Source organism: Crinia signifera, chromosome 6 (genome assembly GCF_055691185.1).
Source record: "Crinia signifera chromosome 6, ASM5569118v1, whole genome shotgun sequence".
Taxonomy (NCBI): domain Eukaryota; kingdom Metazoa; phylum Chordata; class Amphibia; order Anura; family Myobatrachidae; genus Crinia; species Crinia signifera.
Genome location: NC_139222.1, coordinates 228,949,191 through 228,971,793, shown reverse-complemented (window position 1 = coordinate 228,971,793; position 22,603 = coordinate 228,949,191). Strand labels below are relative to the sequence as shown.

Here is a 22,603-nt window from a genome sequence, read left to right as displayed (position 1 = left end):
TTAAAATACAGTTGGTCATTTAACCCTTTGGGTTTCAATTTGTCTAGGGTGTAGATCCATTTAGCTTCACATCTCAATCATTTAAGATGCCTATCTCCCCGACTACCATCATCAGGGATGTGATCTATAATTATATGGCAGAAATGAGCTAAGCTCTGTTTGGCCTCAGCGAAATGCTTTGCGATCGGTTGGTGTGCTGTTTTTCCATTGATGGCAGCTCTTATTGCCGTTCTGTGTAACCCCATGCATTCTTAAAAAGAAGGCATTGGTTTTGACATAAGTGTAAGAATGTGTTACTTGTAGTCACATGATAGTTGGAAAATATTTCTGTCATCCATACACAGGACGCAAATATACCATAAAATACAACTTAACATGTTCCATCTTATATGTAGTATATCTAATAAAGTGTCCTTGTAGATATAATTATGCGGTCAAAAACCATGCGCTCCCCCGTCATTTTCTGTCTAGATTGTTGCCTCCTTGGTTCCAGGCGGTTATTTGCTCATCAGAAGGGAAGCTGTGGCCAATATATTATTGTGGAGCTTGGTGCTGATCTACCCTTTGTGGTCCACAAGTGGTATATTTGCTGGACAAACTTTTACATATATATGTGTGTGTGTATGTTAAGGGTAGATACAAATGCAAATTTAGGACCACAGCAAAATATTTTTTCTGTAATAAGCTAGAAGCATTTGTAATCTATTTTTATCTAATGTGAACATTATGGCCAGAACTATTTTTCTCCCTCTGGAACTCTAGGTCTCTGGGTGGAACTATTTAAATAAACTTATATTGATATAATAATATATATAGTTGAGAGGGATATATTTTATATATATATATATATATATATATATATATATATATATATATATATATATATATATATATATATATATATATATAGAGGCAAAGAGGACCGCACTCTCACTAATAATGAAGTAACTTCCGGGGTGTTCAAAGGGAGTTGACGTGGATCACCACGTGCCCCTAATTTATTCCAGAGGATCCCTCCCTTGTTGGGGGGGGAAATTGAACACTTGCCTAAATATAACGATAGAACAAAGTCACTGGTGTTGTGTAAAAATCACATAAATTGTTTATTCCAGTAAGGTAATTTCCATCATTGCCCCGACGTTTCGGTCCACAAACGGACCTGTCTCAAGGAGCTTTTTAGATGGATCATCAGCGCATCAAATAGCCTAAATAGCCTATACCTCAGCCCTGGAGGATCTGGAAACAGCTACACTTCAGTGTAGCTGTTTCCAGATCCTCCAGGGCTGAGGTATAGGCTATTTGATGCGCTGATGATCCATCTAAAAAGCTCCTTGAGAAAGGTCCGTTTGTGGACCGAAACGTCGGGGCAATGATGGAAATTACCTTACTGGAATAAACAATTTATGTGATTTTTGCACAACACCAGTGACTTTGTTCTATCGTTATATTTAGGCGAGTGTTCAATTTCCCCCCCAACAAGGGAGGGATCCTCTGGAATATATATATATATATATATATATAAAATATATTCTTTGTACATAAGTTTGCCTTGACAAAGGGGCGGTTGTTAGCCCCAAACGTTGGCCTATTTTATGTGCTGTGTTTAATACACGTTTTTTCAACAAAGATAAGTCCTCTGAGTGCCTCCTTTTTTCTCTGCTATATATATATATATATATATATATATATATATATATATATATATATATATATATATGTAGGAGAGTCCGCACTCAAGGTAGATTGTTATTATAGGGGGTGCTCCAACAGATGAATGAACATCATAAGGATATAGAGATATAGAAATGGGCACTCACCAAGGTCTTTGATTCAGCAATAAAATTTATTCATGAAATGAAAGTACATGCTGGATGTACTTTCATTTCATGAATAAATTTTATTGCTGAATCAAAGACCTTGATGAGTGCCCATTTCTATATCTCTATATATATATATATATATATATATATATATATATATATATATATATATATATATATATATATACACACACACACACATATATACACACACATTATTTAGAAAAGAAGGCACATTTAAAAGTAACTGTAAAATAAAAAATATTTTATGGAAATGACATTTAGGTCCAGGACAGATTCAGGAATCTGGTTCCTGATTATGTCATATTTAATGAGAGGTTCAGGAACTGACTTTCCTGCTGAAAAATAGACCTGAGTATTTTTAATAAAGTGCTGCATATACACACATGCACTAAACATACACACAAGTGCATAAATGGGAAAATGATAGAGCCTTCTTCTCCAGAAATGCTTTACTGTTGTAGTCCCCTACCATACCTCCCAACATCGGTGTCAGTTGAGGAGGGACACGCCTAAAATTAGGAGGTGTGGCCTACTGGTAAGGGGATGTGGTCTATGCCTGCGGCATTCCCGCAAGGCCATGCCCACTATTTTCGCCACTGTTGGGAGCATGGCCAGTGCTGTGAGAGCTGGTGGCCATGTCCCATCCCCTTTTTGCAGTGAATAGACACTGCACAGATGCACACGGCATCTATTCCCTATTTGCACCAGACAGACAAGATGCATTATATTCCCTGAGCCTTCTCTGGTAGATACTATGGCATATCTCCCAACATTGAAGAGAGGTAAAGAGGGACACTGCCTGCGGCAAAAACATTTTTTTGGGGGGTGCGACCTAGCGGCAAGGAACGTGGACTATACTCGCAATGCACCCATGAGGCTACGCCCCCATTTCCCGTCGCTGTGAGGGCCTGTCCAGCGGCTCTGTGAGCTGCTAGCCATGCCCCCAGCCCCTCTGGCTGCAGGAATAGATGCTGTGTGCATGCGCACAGCGTTGATTCACGGATGACAGGGAGGATTCCCAACTGCCCCTCCCCCGCCGTCCCCTGGCGGGATGCGGGAACATCCCAAAAAAAGGGACGTTCTTGTTAAAAATGGGACAGTTGGGAGGTATGCTATGATCCGTTGGGATGCCCCAGGATCAGTTCACTTTAAAATCGACAAGGTACTGAGGTGCAGAAAAAGACTGCTACCAAATGGCTGATCAGTGGTCATGTACATGTGTTAGGGATACCTCCCAACTTTTGTTGTACCGGCTGTGGAACAAATGTGTGCGCTGTAGGCATGAGACCATATTTTAGGGGCATGACCTTGTGGCTAGCGGGCATGTGGCTATCATGCCACTTCCCGCAAGGCCACACTTCCATTTTTGCTGCTGTGTGAGCTGCTGGCAGAGCAGTGATGGGCAGGAAGGACTCCTAACTTCCCCCACCATGGCATACTGCCAGTGGCACACAGGACAATCCTGAGAAAATCCTGTGAAAATCTGGACAGTTGGGAGGTAAGGTTTAGGGCAGACTAGATGGACCAAGAGATTCTTATCTGTTTTTATGTTTAACATGATACATATTACTGTTAAGGCTTTGGAGGGAGTGATGGTGACTGGCTGTTGAAAAGTGAAAATAAAAGTTAATGGGGTAACATAAAAATAACTTATGATGAGAGTGGGGTAGAAAGTACCGGGAATGAAAAATAAACAGGTGGGATAATAATAAACAATATTGCACACAACATCTATAAGTGCAGGGAGGGAAACTGGGGGATTTCCAACTGCTCAGTGACCCCTGGGCAGGCCCACAAAGTGACAAAAATGGGTGCCATGGTCACGCCCCTCTACCAGAGGCTCCGCCCCTTTTCCACCAGAAGTCGCTCCTCCGGGCGGCAGGAAAAGTTAGGCGGTATGGTATCTGGCTATACAGAATGTGAAAGCATTGCTGAAAGGCAAGTTAGAGGCTTGTGCTGTCCTAAATGCATAGTACAGATTATGATCTAATGGAAACAGAAAATTATATTTTATTTTGTATGCTTCATGATGTGTAAAGAAAATGACACATATTTCCCACACAACGCATTCTGCCTATAAAACGGTGTTTAATATGAAGACTTTATTTCAAATAGGGCAGTTTTACAAGATAGAGACCTTTTCCTGCTTATTATGTTTTACATTTATTATGTCTCAGAAAAGGTCAAAACTAAGAGACTGAATTTCCTTCAATTCAAAAACTTTTACTGAAAAAGCTGTATGCTAAAGCAGAATTAATACAGGGCTTGATTCAGATTTATATGCTACTTAAGGCTGTAAAAATGATGGCTGTTATGGGCATCTCCCATCTTAGTAAATTGACCCCTTAGGGGGGTATTCAATCCCGGGTAACAACTGTCAGGGCGTCGTGACAGTCATGACCCTGGCCGGTTCTTGGCCCACTCACCTGTCATTAGGCAGGCGGGAATCAAAGTACTGCATGCCGAATGATGAAAAGGGGGAGTGTCCGTGGAAACGTCCTTGGATCATCGAAATATGGCCGTGATCTCGATGATCCAGGGACGTTCTCGGGCAAAATGGGCTCAACTGCTTTTAAAGTGGGGTCCTTTCTGCCGAGATGTCGGGAAAGACAGCATTGAATAGGCACCGCAGCTATTTCCCCCATCTGAAATAGCAACGGGAGATTGAATATCGCCCTTAGTCTTTAAGTGCTTGGGATTCCGAACCGCACCGAACATAGGCCCCCAAGCCGTCCACGAGCCATGAATCTTTAAAGGTTCGGCGTCCCAAGCATTTAGCACCATTTCCTGAGCATGCGTCCACAAGCTACGCACAGCTCTGCAATGCAGGTGTCTGGGCGTGTTGTGCAGAGGGGTGTTGTCCAGAGGGGTGCTGTGCAGTGCAGAGGGGTGCTGTCCAGTGCAGAGGGGTTTGTGCAGTGCAGAAGGGTGTTGTGCAGTGCAGAGGGGTTTGGGCAGTGCAGACGGGTTTGTGCTGTGCAGACAGGTTTGTGCTGTGCAGAGGGGTTTGTGTAGTGCAAAGGAGTTTGTGCTGTGCAGAGGGGTTTGTGCAGGGGTTTGTGCGGGTTATTATACTGGTCATGTGTTAGGCAGGCTGTGTCAGAGCGCAGAGGCCAGAGGCTGTCAGTCAGTGTAGTGGGGTACAGTACACAGGCAGGCTGTCAGTCAGCTTTTCATTTTTTTTTTTTCATTGTGATGTGTGGTGTGCTGCACTGCAATCCAAAACACCATATACTACTGTCAGAAGTTCAGTGTGTTATTGTTCTGCCTCCACGCAGTGTTACACAAGCTGTGCATAAAAAAAAATAAACCCCAAAAATAATTTTGCTCTTCTTTATTGTTTGTGTGTACTTCACCCCAATACACCATACTGATACTATCAGAAGTAACATGTGTGATTGTTATGCCTCCACGCAGTCTTGGACAAGCTGCGCAAAAAAAAAAAAAAAAGAAAACAACATTTTTTTTGCTCTTCTTTATTGTTTGTGTGTACTGCACCCCAATACATTATACTGATACTGTCAGAAGTTCCGTGTGTTAATAACCAGTCAGCTTGCTGCAGACCTTGGCCTAAATTGAATGAAAACAACATTGTAAGCTGTAAAGTGGTCACAATTGTCTGGAAAGGGCTGAAAATTAATGTTATTGAGGTTAATATTACTCTAGGGACAAAAAAACCCACAAAAATTATGTGATTTGGGTGTTTTTTGACCATTTTTTGAAAAAAATTAAAATCCAAAGCTTTTCACCGCCGCTTGACAAAGCCAAATCTCTGCGACAAATCTAAATCTTCGTCCCCGGCGCCCATCTCTACTCATAATGCATAAGCCTCTAATGAATAAGCCTCTAATGCAGTGGTTCCCAAACTGTGTGCCATAGCACCCAGGGGTGCCTTGGAACACTTGCAGGGGTTCCCTGGGTTGGTGTTCCAGGACCAATTCAAATGTTTTATGGTCAATATAATAGGCAAAACCAGTGCTTGTGGCTTCCAATCATAGCATATTTGGACAAACAGACGCTAATCTTGTCCCTCATCACATAACTGACCCTAAGGATGACATACAAATACAATTTTCTATATTTTTTCTACATTTCGCAATAGGAAATGTTTGGCCTAGAGGTGCTGTGAAGAAAATTCTGATACTGATATAGTGTGCCGTGATTCCAAAATGTTTGGGAACCACTGCTCTAATGTATTGTGATTTTTGTTTTTAATAAAAATGCTAATTTTCGGCTTCTCCCGGAGAGGAGTTTGCAAAATTCGGCAGGTATGACATGGACCATAGCTAGACATAAATTTTAGATCGACTTGACAAAGGTGAGTGGAAATTAATGTTATTGAGATAAATTATTCTGTAGGAACAAAAAAAAATTCTGTGATTTTAACTGTTTTTATGATTTTAAAAAATAAAAAAAAAATGCTCAAAAACCAACACCAGAAAGGATGGTTTTGGTTAAACCAATCCAGATCCAAAACACAATAGGAGATCCAGATCCAAAACCAAAACTTGAAAAGTGACCAGTGCACACCTCTACTTTGAACACATTGAAACATCTCGCCAATGCCCACAGAAACAAATACTGAAAGAAAGCAAATGGGTATAAAGCATAACACATGCAGTTGCATGTTTTGATTCTGCATTAAAAAAGTCGGATGTTAGAAGGTACGGTTCCTAATATAAATCCTATATAATAAGATGTGATGACATTTTAAAATCCCCTTGAATAATAATGTGGCCATTTTGCATATATGTATCAGAGTATTGTCCCATGGAGAGCAGCAGGGGGAGCAAGGTGTTTGCATTTAAACATGTTTATTCACACCAGTTAGACAGCCACCCACAACTGGAATGTGTTAGAGCACAGTTTAGTAATTCCATTTAGACAGAGATTATAAAATACAATCTTGATTTCTCCCAATCGCACTCTGATGTTTGTTTTAGTGAGTTTAAACCAAAGGCCTCTGGCAGGATTTTTATTTGCAGTAATACCCAACCACTAATGCAGAAGTACAGTATGAGCCAATAAAATAAATAAATATAAAGTAAATTCAATATAAAGAAAGTGTCACATTTACACATCTCATGCTTGTGTAAGAATGGGCCCCGATTCTGGGACAGCTCCTCTGCTCCCAGCACCGGTGCAGCAGCGCCAGGGGCAAACGGAGCTGAGCTCCAGCCAGCGCAGGGATCAGCTGTCTGATCCCGGCTCCAACAGGCAGCATCGGGTTTCCAGGGCCGGGACCAGTCTTTGGTTCCCAGTGCTGGACTGGATGCGGCGGAGGGCAGCAGCGTGGACGTAGTGGTGCTTCAAATGGCCACCAATCAGAACGGCGCCCCTGGCTGTTTGAATCTCATGCCATTAGGGAGCCAATCACGGCTCCTGAATCGGCAACCAATGGGAGACAACCGCGAGCAGCCAATCAGCGCTTGATGTGCCAAAATCAGCCCCGCCCCTGGCATCTGACGCCAGACGCTGCAGAAGAAGAGAGGTATCCGACGGCAAAGGAGGAGTGTGGGAGCGCTCCAGAAAATCAGAAGAAGGCGTTGGGGGACTGAAGAGATCTGGTGGCTGCCGAAGAGGCCAGAAGATGCTGGGATTAACAAAGAAGATCCATGGCGCCATCTGGAGGAAGAGGAGCCAGGACGGGCCAGCGTCAGAATACTGAAGAAAAGCTGTTGGAGAAGCCATTGGGGGTGGGATGCAAAAAGGCAAAACTGCAAAGAATGATACTTGGCGCTGCTGATTGGCACTAATAAATAATATCTGCTGAGTGAATAAATTTGCGGACACACTGCTTAAATTTGTATCAATTTTTATAAAGATATAAAAAAGGGGAAAAACAATTAGACAGTCACATACACATATAAGTAACAATTGGTATCAACACATTAAGATACAATTAAAATGTAGTAACAATCCTGAATGAGAGGTCTCCAGTGTTATGCAGAATATTATGGGTTCTGCTGATGTATAAAGTGGACAGTTCGTGCCAATATACGGTTTTTAAAGGTAGGTATATAGTAGCCACTATAATAGAATACAAGCCAATCCTTTTAGCGTGTAATGAACACGCAAGTGATTTAGATGGGCAATAAGGGACCAAGCACGCATAGGTTATCTGGAGGACGTTTCTTAGGGAGCAAAAAACAGTTTGTGTTTGTTGGTACAGGTCGAGTATCCCGTATCCGAATATCCGTTATCCGAATTATTCCGAAAACCAGACATTCCAGAAAGTGAAAAAAAAAATATTTTTCACTGGGGACATGATATGTAACTGGCACTATATATGTGCAAGACAATGATTGCTTGGCATTCAAATTCAGTGCTGAGATAGTACACACATATTGTTTCACGGTTTGAAACCTTGTTTTTTGAACAAATAAAATATATTTGTGTGTATTTTATGTGGTAATAAAATATATTTGTGTGTGTATATTATGTGTTTATACAGCATAAATGCAAGATACTTCAAAATGCATCATTGAAATATTAAAATATTCCGAAATACGGAATAATCCGTTATCCAAAATTCTCCTGGTCCCGAGCATTTTGGATAAGGGATACTCAACCTGTAATATGCTCACCTAATAGGTGTATTGTCCAATCCTCACGGAACGCCGGTTAATAGGCAGCCAGAGCGGCTTATGATGTTGAAAAGCCGGTACTTGATTATAGCTGCGCCGGTTATGGAAGTTAGCCCGTGATGGTAACACAAGTTTTTCACGGTGTCCGTGCTGGCGGGAGTTGTACGCCGGCAGCACTTCCAATGCAGGAGATGGGTGTAGATTGGTTATGCACGGTGTCCGCGCTGAACGGTCTTGTATGCCGACGGCGCTTCCAGTGCAGGAGACAATGTAGGTAAGCGGTGCGTGGTGTCCGTGCTGAGGGGCCTGGTGAGCCAGCAGCACTTCCATGATGGGTGACAGTAGATAGCATCTAGCGTGGTCCAACTTAGGCAAACAGACAGGAGACCTCACACTGAGCTTTTGCTGACGTCAATGCGTTTCGTAACCACTCGTGTACTGGAAACTTTTTCAAGACGGGATGCAAAAAGATGGGATGCAAAAAGAACTGACATAGCTCCCCCTCACGACCTCTACCTCCGGCCTGTGGGAACTTTAGTAAGGTCCTCTCAGCCCATGGCCATTTAATTGTTGGGCCCTCCTCAGGGGCAAACACAGGATTTTCAGAAGGTGTTTCCAGAAGGATGGAGTAAAGCGCGGAGATGGACACTTAGATGACCCAGTATATGCCGGGTCAGTTAAAGTATTATAGATATACCAAATGTACATAAATAATAATAATTATATATATATATATATATATATATATATAGTCGGGATGCGGCGGCACTCAGTCACACAGAAACATAGGTACAGCCTTTAAGACGATAACGTTTCAATATTTAATCATATTTTCGTCAGGGCAATATGATTAAATATTGAAACGTTGGCGTCTTAAAGGCTGTACCTATGTTTCTGTGTGACTGAGTGCCGCCGCATCCCAACTGTACTTAGGACACCTGCATGCTGAGCATTAGGCTGCCCCTCGGAAGGCACCAGAACCGGCTATTTCTTTATGCAGTGAGTGCCAGAATCAACGCTGTTATATATATATATATATATATATATATATATATATATATACACACACATACACACATATATGTATATGTATATCCAGCATGCAGGGCCTGGATCAGTAATTTTCACTAATTATCCCTTTACTGCACAGATGGTGGGAGATGGGGGCATTGGGCTGAATGAAGGGGCCCTGATACATAACTTCCAGGGTGGTAGAGGATCTTTAATATGCAGAGGAGGGGTGTATAGTGGAGTGGGCTTATTATTCATAATTTTCTGAGAAAGAACTCCTGTGCCAGTGCCACTCCAGTAGGTAACCTGGAGTGGCACTGGCACATGAGTTCTTTCACATATATGTCACCGGTAGTGACACAGTTTTATTGAATATAGAGAGGATTGACGGATAAACCTCTCAATTTATCGTTCCTTTTCCACACTGGAGTTGATTATAAATTTTGGTTGGTTCAAGACCGTAGGAGAACCAGTCTAGTCGTTGCTTTTACTTTGAAGCTTCTTTTTATTGAGTCTATTTCACCCCTGATGAAGTCCAAGAGATGAAACGCGTCAGGTTATTGTGATGTCTGAAATCTATTGACTCCTGACAAATTACCAAAAGATATAATACTGCGATCTGTTTTACTATTTTTAATAAATTTGTAATTGTGATATTGAAACAAGTGATTATTTGCCATCCAAATCAAAGGGGGTGGTAGTGGTGATACACGAGAAGGCGCACTCTATATCTCTGTTGTATATAAATATATATATATATATATATATATATATATAGAGAGAGAGAGAGAGAGGAAGGATAAACTGCACACACATACTGGATTCAGCTCCTGAGTGCCCAGCCCAGATATGGGAAATTTGTATATGTACAAACTGACAGCCAGCAACATCAGATTAAATGCATAAGGTTTTTATGGCATATTTTTATAAAGTGCAAAGTGACAATGGTACATACAGTACCTGCTCTATAACTAAAATCATGAGCTGAAAAGAACAGTCATTCAAAATTTGGCACCACTGTGTACAAAAAGCAGCATTAGATCTTCCAATCGTTGGTTGGTTTCAAATACGGAAGCCACGTGGTATTAGCTTCTCCTTGAAATATTGGGATAAGGTCAGTCCATGTAGACTGAGTTCAGTCCTTCTCCTTTTTAGTTTAATCAAATCTGAAGAGATCTCTGCTGGACTGTCGACTCAAAAGCCAATGAGGCAGTGTGTCGTCAAACAGAATGCGAGTGATGTCCTTGTTGTCAAAGCGTTTAATATTAGTAAGGTCTGTATTTGGATTCATAGTGTATCCACACTACGTATGGACCAATGGTTGATCTTCAGTGAAGAAAAAATGTAAAAAAAGAAAAAAAGGAAAAGATACTTTTCTAAATGCGGTGGTGCAAATTACCATATAGGTTACACACAGAGAAAATTTTGAATGACAGAGAAAATTTTGAGTTCTTTTCAGCTCATGATTTTAGTTATTGAGCAGGTCAACTCAGATTTGGAAAAACTTGACAGGGAGATTGAGACATGTGAAGCGACAGGTTTAGATGTCCTCAAGGCTGATGTTTCTCAGGATTGGCTTGATAAGATTGAGAATAATTTGAGCCAATACCATACAGAATTACTATCTTTCAAAAAAGGCAAATATAGGGCAGTGAAAGATGACTATAAAGAACTTAGGGTCTATAGTTGGCTACAAGGAGGTGATTCCAGGACTCCTTGGAGGGTGACCAACAAGTCTCGTAGGGTTCGTGCCAACAGGAATTTCAATGACATTGATTCACACACGTCTGCCAGTGATTCCGATCACTCGCACAAACATCCTTTTCAGAAGGGCACTGTGACACGCAGCAAATACAAAGAACCAAGCCTTGCCGAAGGGGAGGGATTAAACACAAACACCAGCAAAGCATCGGGGAAGGACAACATAAGGAAGTAGTTGTGTTTAATTTATCCAGATATACACCTACCCCAGCAGAGATGTCAGTCCTGTCAAAGGGATTATCCTTTGTCAAGACCTACAGACAGGACCCCTTTGATTTTGAGGTGGATCTGTTTAAATTCCATAGGATACTCAAACTTAAAGAATTTTTTTCTCTAGCTGGAGATCCTGTGAGGTTCAAACCCAAAAGTACCTTCGACCCCCTGGGTACCAATCACCAGATTGGGACTTTTGTTAACCTGGTCAGAAGGGATGTAATTCCCTTCATGAGTAGGCAGAAGGTCTCTTTCTCTAATCTTACCAGGGAAGAGTATATGGCTCTTAATTCTCTCAAGAACAACAATGACGTCATCATCCGTCCCTCTGATAAAGGGGGCAGTATTGTTTTGCTAAATAGAGATGTCTATGTGGGCGAAATTATGAGGCAACTTGCTGACAAAGCATGGTATAAAATGCTCACTTATGATCCCACCTATTCTTATAAGAAGGAATTGGACTCCATCATTCTTCTTGGGTTGAACAATAACTGGATAGATGAACCTACTTCCTTCTTCCTTACACAGAGTCACCCGAGGATTCCACTTATATATGTGCATCCCAAGGTTCATAAAACCCTGATTAATCCTCCGGGGAGGCCTATAATATCTTCATGTGGATCCCTTTCCCAACCCGTGTCACAGTACATCGATTTCTGGTTACAGCCGGTAGTACAGAATATGAAGTACTTTATCAAGGATACCACAGATTTTATCCTTAAAATCAATGCACTTGGCACTTTACCAATAAACAGCTTGTTTGTCACTCTCGACATAACGAGCCTATACACCAACATCATGCACGAAGAGGGCATCGATTCGGTGCGCTCGTCGATCACCTCCAGTCCACACTATCAAGTCCGGTTTTTGAATTTTTGTTACTGCTGTTAGATTTTATTTTGAGGAAGAATTATTTTCTTTTTATTTGCAGTTAAGGGGCACTGCGATGGGGTCAAACATGGCCCCATCGTATGCCAAGCTCTTTATGTACATCTATGAAACCGAACATATTATGTCACATCCTGTTTTTTCTCAGTATATCCACTTTTACGTTCGTTATATTGATGATTTGTTTTTGGTGTGGACTGGGGGTGTAGACTTGCTTACCAAATTTATTGATATGTTGAATGCACTGCCAACCACCATTAGGTTCACTTTGTCTTTTAGTGAAACTATGATCAATTACCTGGACATGTCTGTGTTCAAACAAATGAACAAATTATCTACCAGAATCTACAGGAAAGAGACTGACAAAAATACTCTCCTAATGGCGGACAGCTTCCATCCCCTTCCCCTCAAACATGGTTTACCCCTCTCCTAACTTTTGAGAGTAGTTTGAGTTACATCTGAGGAAGAAGAGCTGTTACCAGCATTGGAAGAGATGGGCTTGCGTTTTATTGAGAGAGGATATGATTCTAAAGAAATCGACGAGGCCGTTATGCACTGTAGCACCTTACCGAGGGAACAAACCCTCTCGAAGAAAAGCAAAGATGCAGAGAGTGAAAGACTTATTTTTTCATCTACTTTTTCTGTTGCTTCCAAGCATATACGGAACACAATATTAAAACATTGGCATATCGTGCAAATTGACAAAAAAATTGGTCCGGCCTGCGCCAATACGCCCTTGTTTTGTTACAAGAGCAGCAATAACACCAGAGACATACTAGCTAAAAGTGATATTGGGACCAGCAAAAATCAGACCTGGCTCATTACAAGACCAGGTGCAACTAAATGCCATGGCTGTGTAAATTGTCAGTTTATACATTCCGGAGAGACCTTTACAGACCCTGCCAATGGGAAAAGTTACAATCTACATTTCCATCTAACCTGCGAAACTCGCTATGTCATCTATGTCACCATGTGCCCGTGCTGCATGGTCTATGTAGGCAAAACTATACGCCTACTCAAAGAATGGATAAACCAACATCGATCCTTTCTTAAAAAAGCCCTGAAAAGTATTGATGCCAACACTCCACCGGTGGCAAGAGACTTTTTTCTTAAAAAACATACCCTGAGAGATTTCAGTTTCATGCCTATAGACCATATTCCTCCTCTCAGGCGTGGAGGCGATCGAGATAAACTTCTCCTACAGAGAGAGTGTATGTGGATACATAGGTTACACACTATTGCGCCCCATGGCCTTAATGAGGAATTGTCCATTAGCTGTTTTTTATAACTCTTGGTGGTTGGCTGTGCTATTCAACATGTTATTGCTATTTCCATATTATATAATGTGTATTTGTATATATTATTCCTGTTCTGCTTTTTTCTCATCTTTTTGTCATGTTTGTGTTTTCTGCACTATGTATGTATATGCCAATAGGGAGATTGGCTGATTATGCGCTATCCCGGTTTATTGTGTCTGTTTTTTCTATACCATCTTTTTTGCCATATACATGTATTCTTACTGGCACCTCTTTGGCTATAGATATACAATAGATTGTCCAGTATATACATTTTTCGCATTCTTCGCATATCCTCCTGTTTGTATATAGTTGCCATGACAACTACCCTGTATCGTTAGGTCACACGTGACCCAGCGTCTGCTGACGCGGGTCGTGTCCTCCGGCGGGATTATGTCATGACGCTTGTTCCGGAAGTGCGTTGTGGCACTTCCGGTTTCGGATACTTCCGGGATCCGGCTCTGTTTTTGCCGAGCGGCGCACGTGGGTGTGTGTCCGCAATAGCCAATCAGCCATCTTTCTCTGTGGTATATATACCTGTGGTTGGTCCTAAGGTCTACAGCACATGATTAAGGTGCTTAGTTGCACCGAAACGGACGTCGTGCGATGACCTTAATGGAGGAGGACCGGACTTATTTCTATTTGCACTTTTTTGCACAATACCGGACTCCTCTTTTTGTGTACTGAATGTACCATTGTCACTTTGCACTTTATAAAAATATGCCATAAAAACATTATGCATTTAATCTGATGTTGCTGGCTGTCAGTTTGTACATATTCAATCCATTTTGTCCCTCCCCCAAAAAATACTAGGTACAGTAAATGAATGTGCTATTTAAAAAATAACACATACAAATTTTCTAATGACACAATTACATATTAACAAACAATAATCCCACACATAACTAAAAAAAAATCTTACCAACATCCATTTAAAATGTCAGTACATGACACCTGTTACGCACGTACAGCATAAAGCAGCTCTCCATCATGGAGCTGCGTAAATGGTCAAATCTAGCTTGCAAAACCCATTGCAGACATACGCAAGGAACCTTTCATTTTCAGGTCACAAGTAGCTACACTGTAAAATGCTTCATTATCACGCATGTAGTTAGACACGTTCACATTTCTGCAAATGTTGGTTGGATCACATTTCCACATTTTCCACCAAAACAAAACAACCTTATATAGGCATTCTATGAAAATTCACGCCAATCGGCATATAAATATCCGCATGAACATATGGGTCATTGCTGCATTGGGGACGGAAGAGGCACAACCAAGTACCTCACAGTCAACACAAAATATTCCAACATCAGCACCATCTAGCCCACAACAGGTGGTTGCTGAAATGCCAGCCCCTGGCAATACTGCATCTTCTGCTTGCAGTCATGTTGGTAGCCAGGAAACGCAAGGCAAATCCAGGAGTCCTCCATTTATACAGTGTGAACTGGACTTCTTGGTTCCCCAAGCATGGGACCTTATTGACTTTGGGGCAAAGCTAATGTCTGTATGTGTGAAATTATCAATGGATATTTTGTACTTTCAGCCCTACAGAAGAATGTATGTTGCTATGGGTAACTAACCACTACAATGTGATATGTTAGATTTTTGAACATTTAATTATTTAGTTACAGTTTCTTATATAGTGCAGCAAATTCCATTGCACTTTACAAATGTTGACAACACTGAAAGAACAAACTAGGTATAACAGACAGACATAGAGGTTGGAGGTCCCTGCTGCAATCTTACAATCTATAAGGATATAGGAGGGAAACACAAGGACAGGCACCAGTAATAGCATAGCAGTCCCACCAAGTTACAAGTCCAGAAGGGAAGCTGTATAATACATGAGTGCCTCAGAGGGTTATGCGTCTGGAACTTAAATATGATAGGCTTGCCTGAAGAGGTGAGTTTTCAGGGAAAGTTGAAAGTTTGGAGGCTAGTGGAGAGTCTTATTGTGTGTGGAAGGGCATTCCATAGGGTGGATGCAGCTCTATGAAAGTCCTGTAACAGTCAGTGGGAGCTAGTTATCCTTGCAGAAGAGAGACGCAGATGTTGCAGAGCGGAGAGAGCGAATTGGAAGATATTTTGTGATGAGTCTTCACTCATGACATAGATATAGGTTGGTGTGGTTTGGTTAAGGGCTTTGTATGTGAGTAGAAGTATTTTGTATTGACTATGATAGAATACAGGCAACCAATGGAGGGACTGGCCGAGCGGATCAGCAGACAATGAAAGTCTGGCTAGGAAAATCAGCCTTGAGAGATAATGAGTGCATGGATTAGTGTTTTAGCAGTGTCGTGTGTAAGATAGGGTCGTATCTTGGATATCTTTTTTCAATGCATGTAATAGGATTTAGAGACAGACTGAATGTGGGGAACAAAAAACAGTTCAGAGTCACGGGTCCCTAGGCAGCGAGCTTGTGGGGTAGGGTAGATTGTCACGTTGTCCACAGTTATGGAGAAATCAGGATGGTAACTGCTCCTGGCCGGAGGGAATATAATTAATTCCGTCTTGGAAATGTTAAGTTTGAGGTAGTGAGAAGACAAGATGAAATAGCAGAGAGACATTCAGAGACATGGGCCATAACCCCTGGTGACAACTCTGGGGTTGATAGATAGATTTGAGTGTCATCCGCGTACAAGTGATAGTGGAATCCGAAACAGCTGATTCATTTGCCAAGAGATGAGGTATAGATTGAGAAGAGCAGAGGACCTAAAACTGAGCCCTGCGGTACGCCAACTGACAGAGGTAGTGAAGAGGAGGTGGTATCAGAGAAGCGAATGCTGAAAGAGTGATCAGATAGGTAGGATGAGAACCAGAAAATAACTGTATTATTTAGACCAAGGGAGTGTAGTGTTTGTATGAGGAGAGAGTGGTCAACAGTATAAAAAGCAGCAGAGAGATCTAGAAGAATGAGTAGTGAGTAATGGCCTTTAGACTTGGTGGTTACCAGATCATTCACCCCTTTAGTCAATGCTTTCTCAGTGGAGTGTTGGGAAGGAAAACCTGACTGAAGTGGGTCCAATAAGTTGTGGGAGTTAAGAAAGTGTGTGAGGCGAGAGTAAGCAAGTCTCTCAAGCAGCTTGGAGAGGCATGGGAGCTGAGAGTTAGGATGGTAGTTAGAGAGAGAGAGTTAAGGTCAGAATTGTGTTTTTTTTTTTAGAATGGGAGTAATCATTGCATGTTTGAACAGAGAATGAAATATACCTGTAGCAAGAGAGAGATTGCAGATTTTAGTTAAGGTTGGGATGAGCACAGGAGAAAGAATTTTACTGACTTTTGAGAGTACAAGATCAAGAGGGGAGGTAGTGCAGTAGGAGGATGAGAAAAGTTTTGATACTTCTTCTTAATTTGTTAGCTCAAATGAGGAAAAAGTGCCAGAGGGCTCAGGTAAGGAATGGAGGTGCAGGGCAGCATTAGGCATTTGCCTAGGGCGCTGGCCACTGGAGGGTGGTACTGTGCAGCAGAAGAGGGCAGCAGCAGCGGCAAAGAAACCCCCTTGGAGCCCAGCGACGGCGGCCGTATCCCCCCTCCAGCCCCCCCCCCCCCCGTAGAGCGGCCGTACCCCCCGCCCCTGCCTGGGGCGCTACTGTACCACGCACTGGCCCTGTGGAGGAGTAGGTCACTGGTTGCAGGAGAGCAAACCATTTCATACCAGATGTTATCAATCTTGTCCTTAAAGTAGGAGGCAAGTCCTTGTGAACTGATGGTAGCTGGTGGAGGGGGTGAGGGAGGGTATAGAAGCAATTTAAATGTATTTAAAAGTTGCTTGGGGTTGAAGGCGTGAAAAGATATAAGATATTGGAAGTATGTTTGTTTGGCAGTGTCCAAAGCATTTGTGGTAGGAGTGCTAGGCAGTCTTATACGTGAGGAAGTCACCCAGACTCCGGGATTTACTCCACTGACGTTCTACTTTACGTGACTGATTACATAGTTTTCTTGTTAATTTGGAGTGCCACGGCTGGCATCTAAGCCTGCGTGGGGTATAATGGAAAGCTGGGGGCACTTCATTGATGGCTGTTTCTAGTGTCTAGTACAGGTGGGAAACAGCAGAATCAGGAGAGATAAATGTAGAAATTGGAGAGAGCTGTTGTTGCAGAGAGGTGGAAAGTTGTGGAAAATTAATAGTACAGTATTAGTATTTCTGCGGGTTAGAGTAGGCTTGCATGATTTCAGTGTCAGTGAGCTTGAGGGTAATGAGATTTTGATCAGAGAGAGGGAAGGGATTGTTAGTGAAGTCAGAGTGAATAGCAATATTGAAGTCACCCAGGATGACTGTGGAGATGTCCAAAGATAATAAGTGGGGGAGCCAGGCAGAGAAATCATCCAGAAATTGAGATTTGGGTAGTTCAGGTGGGCGATAAATCACAGCAACACGCATGGAAAAAGTGGAAAAAGACTAATAGAGTGAACTTCAAATGATGTGAATGTGAGTGAAGGAACTGGTGGTAGAACTGAGTATGTGAAGGACAGTGGCGTAACTACCTATTTTGCGCCCACCCCATGCCCATACCTGCTCAGCCGCATCTGCGGTCATGGTCCCGTCTCTCCCAGCGCTGGCTCCTGTTTCTATAATGAAAACGGACTCTTAGAAAATGGCTGCCCCCATACTGTAGACAGAAAACTGTCTGCAGTATGGGGGCAGCCATTTTCTAAGTGTCCGTTTTCATTATAGAAGCAGGAGCCAGCGCTGGGAGAGATGGGACTGTGACGGCACGGCAGGCAGGTACCGGCAGACAGCAGCGTGTAACTATAGCCCCGCAGACCCCCGGCACCCAAACTTTCTCTGTGCCTCCCCACCACCGCGGGGGCTGCGGGGCTATAGTTACGCCACTGGTGAAGGATTGGGACAGTAATATACCTACCCCACCTCCTCTACTGTCACTAGGCATGGGGGTCTGTGTGAAGTGAAGACCACCAGGCGAGGCAGTGTCTGTTTGTGTGAGCCATGTTTCTGTAATAGCTGGCAGGTTGAGGTTGTGAGAGATGAAGAGGTCATGGATGGATGTTAATTTGTTGCAAACAGAGCGTGCGTTCGATAGGGCACATTTTAGTGGCTCGGTGGATGGTGGGAGGCATGTGATATTTGTGAGGTGAACAGGTTTTCTATATGGCCTTCAACCAGCTGAATGTGAGTTGGACAGATGGTTGGGGCCTGGATTGGGTGATATGTCACCAGCTAATAAATATATGATTATACTGTTTAATTTGACATACTAAGTAACAATAGATGTTCTATAGAATTATTACCTAACTCACATTTCACAGTACCTACGTTAGTCTTGAGAATAGTGAAGCATCATTAGGTTACACTTGTTAAAAAGGATATGTCCAAAAACATAATAAACATAGGAAGTTGCAATCATTGTGATTTATGTTGCAATTGTAGACTGTATTCTGAAATATGTGTACAAGTAGGCATACAAAAATGTAGGTAATCCTCCTCTAGGTGTATTACTTTGGTTTTTGTTATGTGTAAAGTGACTGTAAGGTTTTCTGTTTGTAGTGGATGATGGTGTTAATCTTGAAAGAACAAGTTCTATGGTTACAACTGAAAAAATAGATGTCCATAGATCTCTTTATATATTTATATGTACAGATAGCGCAGGCCTTATGCTTGCTGGCGAATCGCCAGCAGCATGCTGCTGGCGATCCGCCAGCAACACGGCGCGCCATCTGACTGAGACGCGCGTGCGTCCCCCACGCACGCGCGTCTCAGTATCCGGGCGGCCGGCCGGCGAGGCGGACGCAATACTGTCCGCCTCCCGCTCGAGGGGGGCTGGGGGGACCCGAGGAGGCTGTGGGGGGGTGCGGGCGCCCGGTGTGGGCACCGGGCGACCGAGGGCAGCACCGTCGGAAGGGGACGCGCGCGCACCTCGTGCGCGCGCGTCCCCTTCCGACACACAGATGGCGCGGGAGCAGGGAATGGCGATGGCGACGCCATCGCCATCCCCTGCAAAGATGAGCCCGGCCCCATCTGTATGTATAATTGTGAAGGGGGGGGAGAGGGGATTTTGGGCTAATTCCCCATTAGTTTAGAGCGGTCCACCCTGGATCTCATAGCAGAGCCCAGGGTGTCACCCACATGGACAGTGAACGCCCTGTGGAGGTGTAAATTAATAACGGAATTTGCTGTGGCCATTATAAAATGTTCATGTGTATAAGTTTAACAACTATTTTCTCTTTAGATCCTAATGGTGTTGAGGATCACCCATTTCCACCACCCCGGGAATGCGAGGAGCAGGTAAGAGGTGCTCCTCCATCTATTCCACCATCATCTGGACAATCTGCTGAATCCATCCTCCAGTTCCTGCACAACACCCATCAGCAGGGCGTGAAATCCCATCATATGCAAGAACGGATGTTGGTGGCCCAAATATGCATGGTGGTGACTATGGAAAATATTCATCAGGACCTGAGGGAAATGATTGCAAAGGGGTGCAGAGCCCAACATACCACCCCAGATTCCTCAGCTACCACCAGCACCCTCACCAGACCCAGCTCCCCCAAGTGCTGCAGCTCTCACCCCTTCAGGGGCAGCAGCAAGCAGAAGTCCTAGGCCTGGCACTCGCCGGTCTTCTAGGAGGTCAGGTGAAAAGAGAGCTGGCAAAGTGATGTGGGATTGTGAGAGGGCCACTTATTTGCTTTCTTCCATTATCTGTTTCCCAAATATTTCCTTTGTTGCTGTGACCATTTTTGGAGGCCTGAACTCAATCTTGTCCCATGCTAAAGGAGCCAAGATTGAAAGGTCACGTTGTATAGATGGAGGACTCCTGGTTTTAATTTGCGAAGCCTGGCTGCCTGGTAGCAGGGCATGCAGTATAGCCATTGCCAGGCACTTCAAGGATTTGGGTAAACACATCGCACACAAATTACAGCCACTAAACAACCTATTCAGTCTGTGTTTGGACCATATTGAAATCACACTTGCACCAAAGTTATGTTGTGTTGAGCTAAGGACATCTTAAGGTTTCAAAAGATGAACATTAACCCATGTCGACATTTTAAAAGATCACAGGTGGAGCTAATTATTTCACTTTGAGACATGGAAAACGTGCACTGTGTGGGTCCTGAGGACTGAGGTTGAGAACCACTGTTCTAGATGGTGCTAAATAAACAAGTAGACTCTGATTGGATGCTATGGGCAACATCTCATCTTCCATAGAACTCCCATCTTAGAAAATTAACTCCTAAGGTTGGAAATGCCTGATGCAAGCTCAGCAGTATGTGTGTGACATCACAAGAGAACAGCATTTTCTGAAATACTTAAAGCTCTGTCTGGCAGTGACAATCATTGTCCTCTATAGTGCTTAGCCTTGCATCATATTATATATATGGCACTGAATGGAATCACATTGAAGGAGTCAGCAGGAAAAGACAAGAAAGAGGCTGCAGGATTCTCCAACTGAATTTCATCTCCATGGGTGCTACTTTAAATTTTTTTATTAAATATCTTTAGGTGTAAAATCGTTTAAACTAGGCTAAACTCAACCTTAACATGAAATATAATTTGGTACTTGTGTATTTGCAGGGCGCCCAATTTACATACGTATGGCACCGTAGGAAAATCGCATTGCATTGCATGTAATTTTTCTGTGCGATGCGATTTTTCATTGTATAAGTACCCATACCATGAGATGTGATGGTACTTCATTTTAAAAGCACCCATGCTCACCCCCACTATCCACGTCACCCCGAAGTGTGGTGAGCGCACGCGGTAATGTGTCTGCCCGACCTTTTCATACCCCCACTATCCACGTCGGCGTGGAGTTGATTTTATAAAGTGTGGCGAGCGCAGCGAGCCACTGAGCCCGAAGCATGGCGAGCGTAGCGAGCCCCGTGAGGGGACGCGGATTACTTTAAATGTATTACACGTCCCCTCGTGGGGCACGCTGCGCTCGCCACGCTTTGGGCTCGGTGGCTCGCTATGCTTGCCACACTTTATAAAATCAACTCCACGCCGCCGTGGATAGTGGGGGTATGAAAAGGTCGGGAGGAAGCGTAAACACATCCCCTTGCAGGGCTCGCTGTGCTCGCCATGCTTCGGGGTGACATGGATAGTTATGGTGTGCATGGGTGCATTTAAAATGAAGAACCATCACATATCATGGTATGGGTGCTTATACAATAAAAAATCGCATTGCATTGCATTGCACAGGAAAAATTGCATGCGATGCGATTTCACTAAGCCCACTAAGCAAATAGCTTAGTGGGTGCCCTGCTAATACACAAGTACCTATAATTGTACTCTAAAGGGGCATACACACAGGGCAATATGTTGGCTATTTCTAAGTGATGTGACTAGATTAGGAATTAAGAATGGATCTCTCCGTGGTGATGCGTGGTTGTGCACATCACTGACGCCTGACTAGATCTTCACTGCATGCAGTCAAAATCTAGTCATCGCCAGTGTTCTCTCACCAGAGAACACTGGCCCACATGGATCGCTCAGCACACATGTGCATCGTGGGCGTGCTGCGATGTCACTGAGTGATCCGTGCTTAATAACGTCGCTCAGAACAGGCTCCCCCATTGCCCCGTGTGTAAGGGACTTAGGAAACAACCTTGGCATGATAACAACACCAAATATGTACTGATAACCTCAAACCTATGCCTAACCCAAACCCCCAAGCCTTAATTAAAACCTTACTGGGGATGTGAAAAATGTGATTACATTTAAAAACTGAAGCCAGCACCTTTTGAAGAATGGTCTGAAATATACTTGTTGGATTTGCTTAGCTTTTATTAATATTTACCTGTAGCATAAAAGCCATCTACTATCAGTGGGACATGGAGGAGTCAGCAGTACTGGGAGCCACTTGAAATGGGACACAGAGGAGTAAAGCTCAGAGCAAAGTAGCGGGTGTATTGTGCAATCTGCCAATTTGAACAACCACTAATCACACCTGGCTATCGCCAATAGAGTTTAATGGCATGCGTCTGCATACACACCTGCGCATCATAGTCTTGGGCAAACTGTGCTGCAATGCAAAAGTTG

At 43.1% G+C, this 22,603-nt stretch overlaps 1 protein-coding gene across 4 annotated transcripts in view; it reads right to left on the bottom strand.

The window, feature by feature from the left end:
• Window positions 1-22,603, bottom strand: part of LOC146009057 (uncharacterized) — a 77,322-nt gene that overhangs the window by 28,078 nt on the left and 26,641 nt on the right. The window lies entirely within an intron of this gene.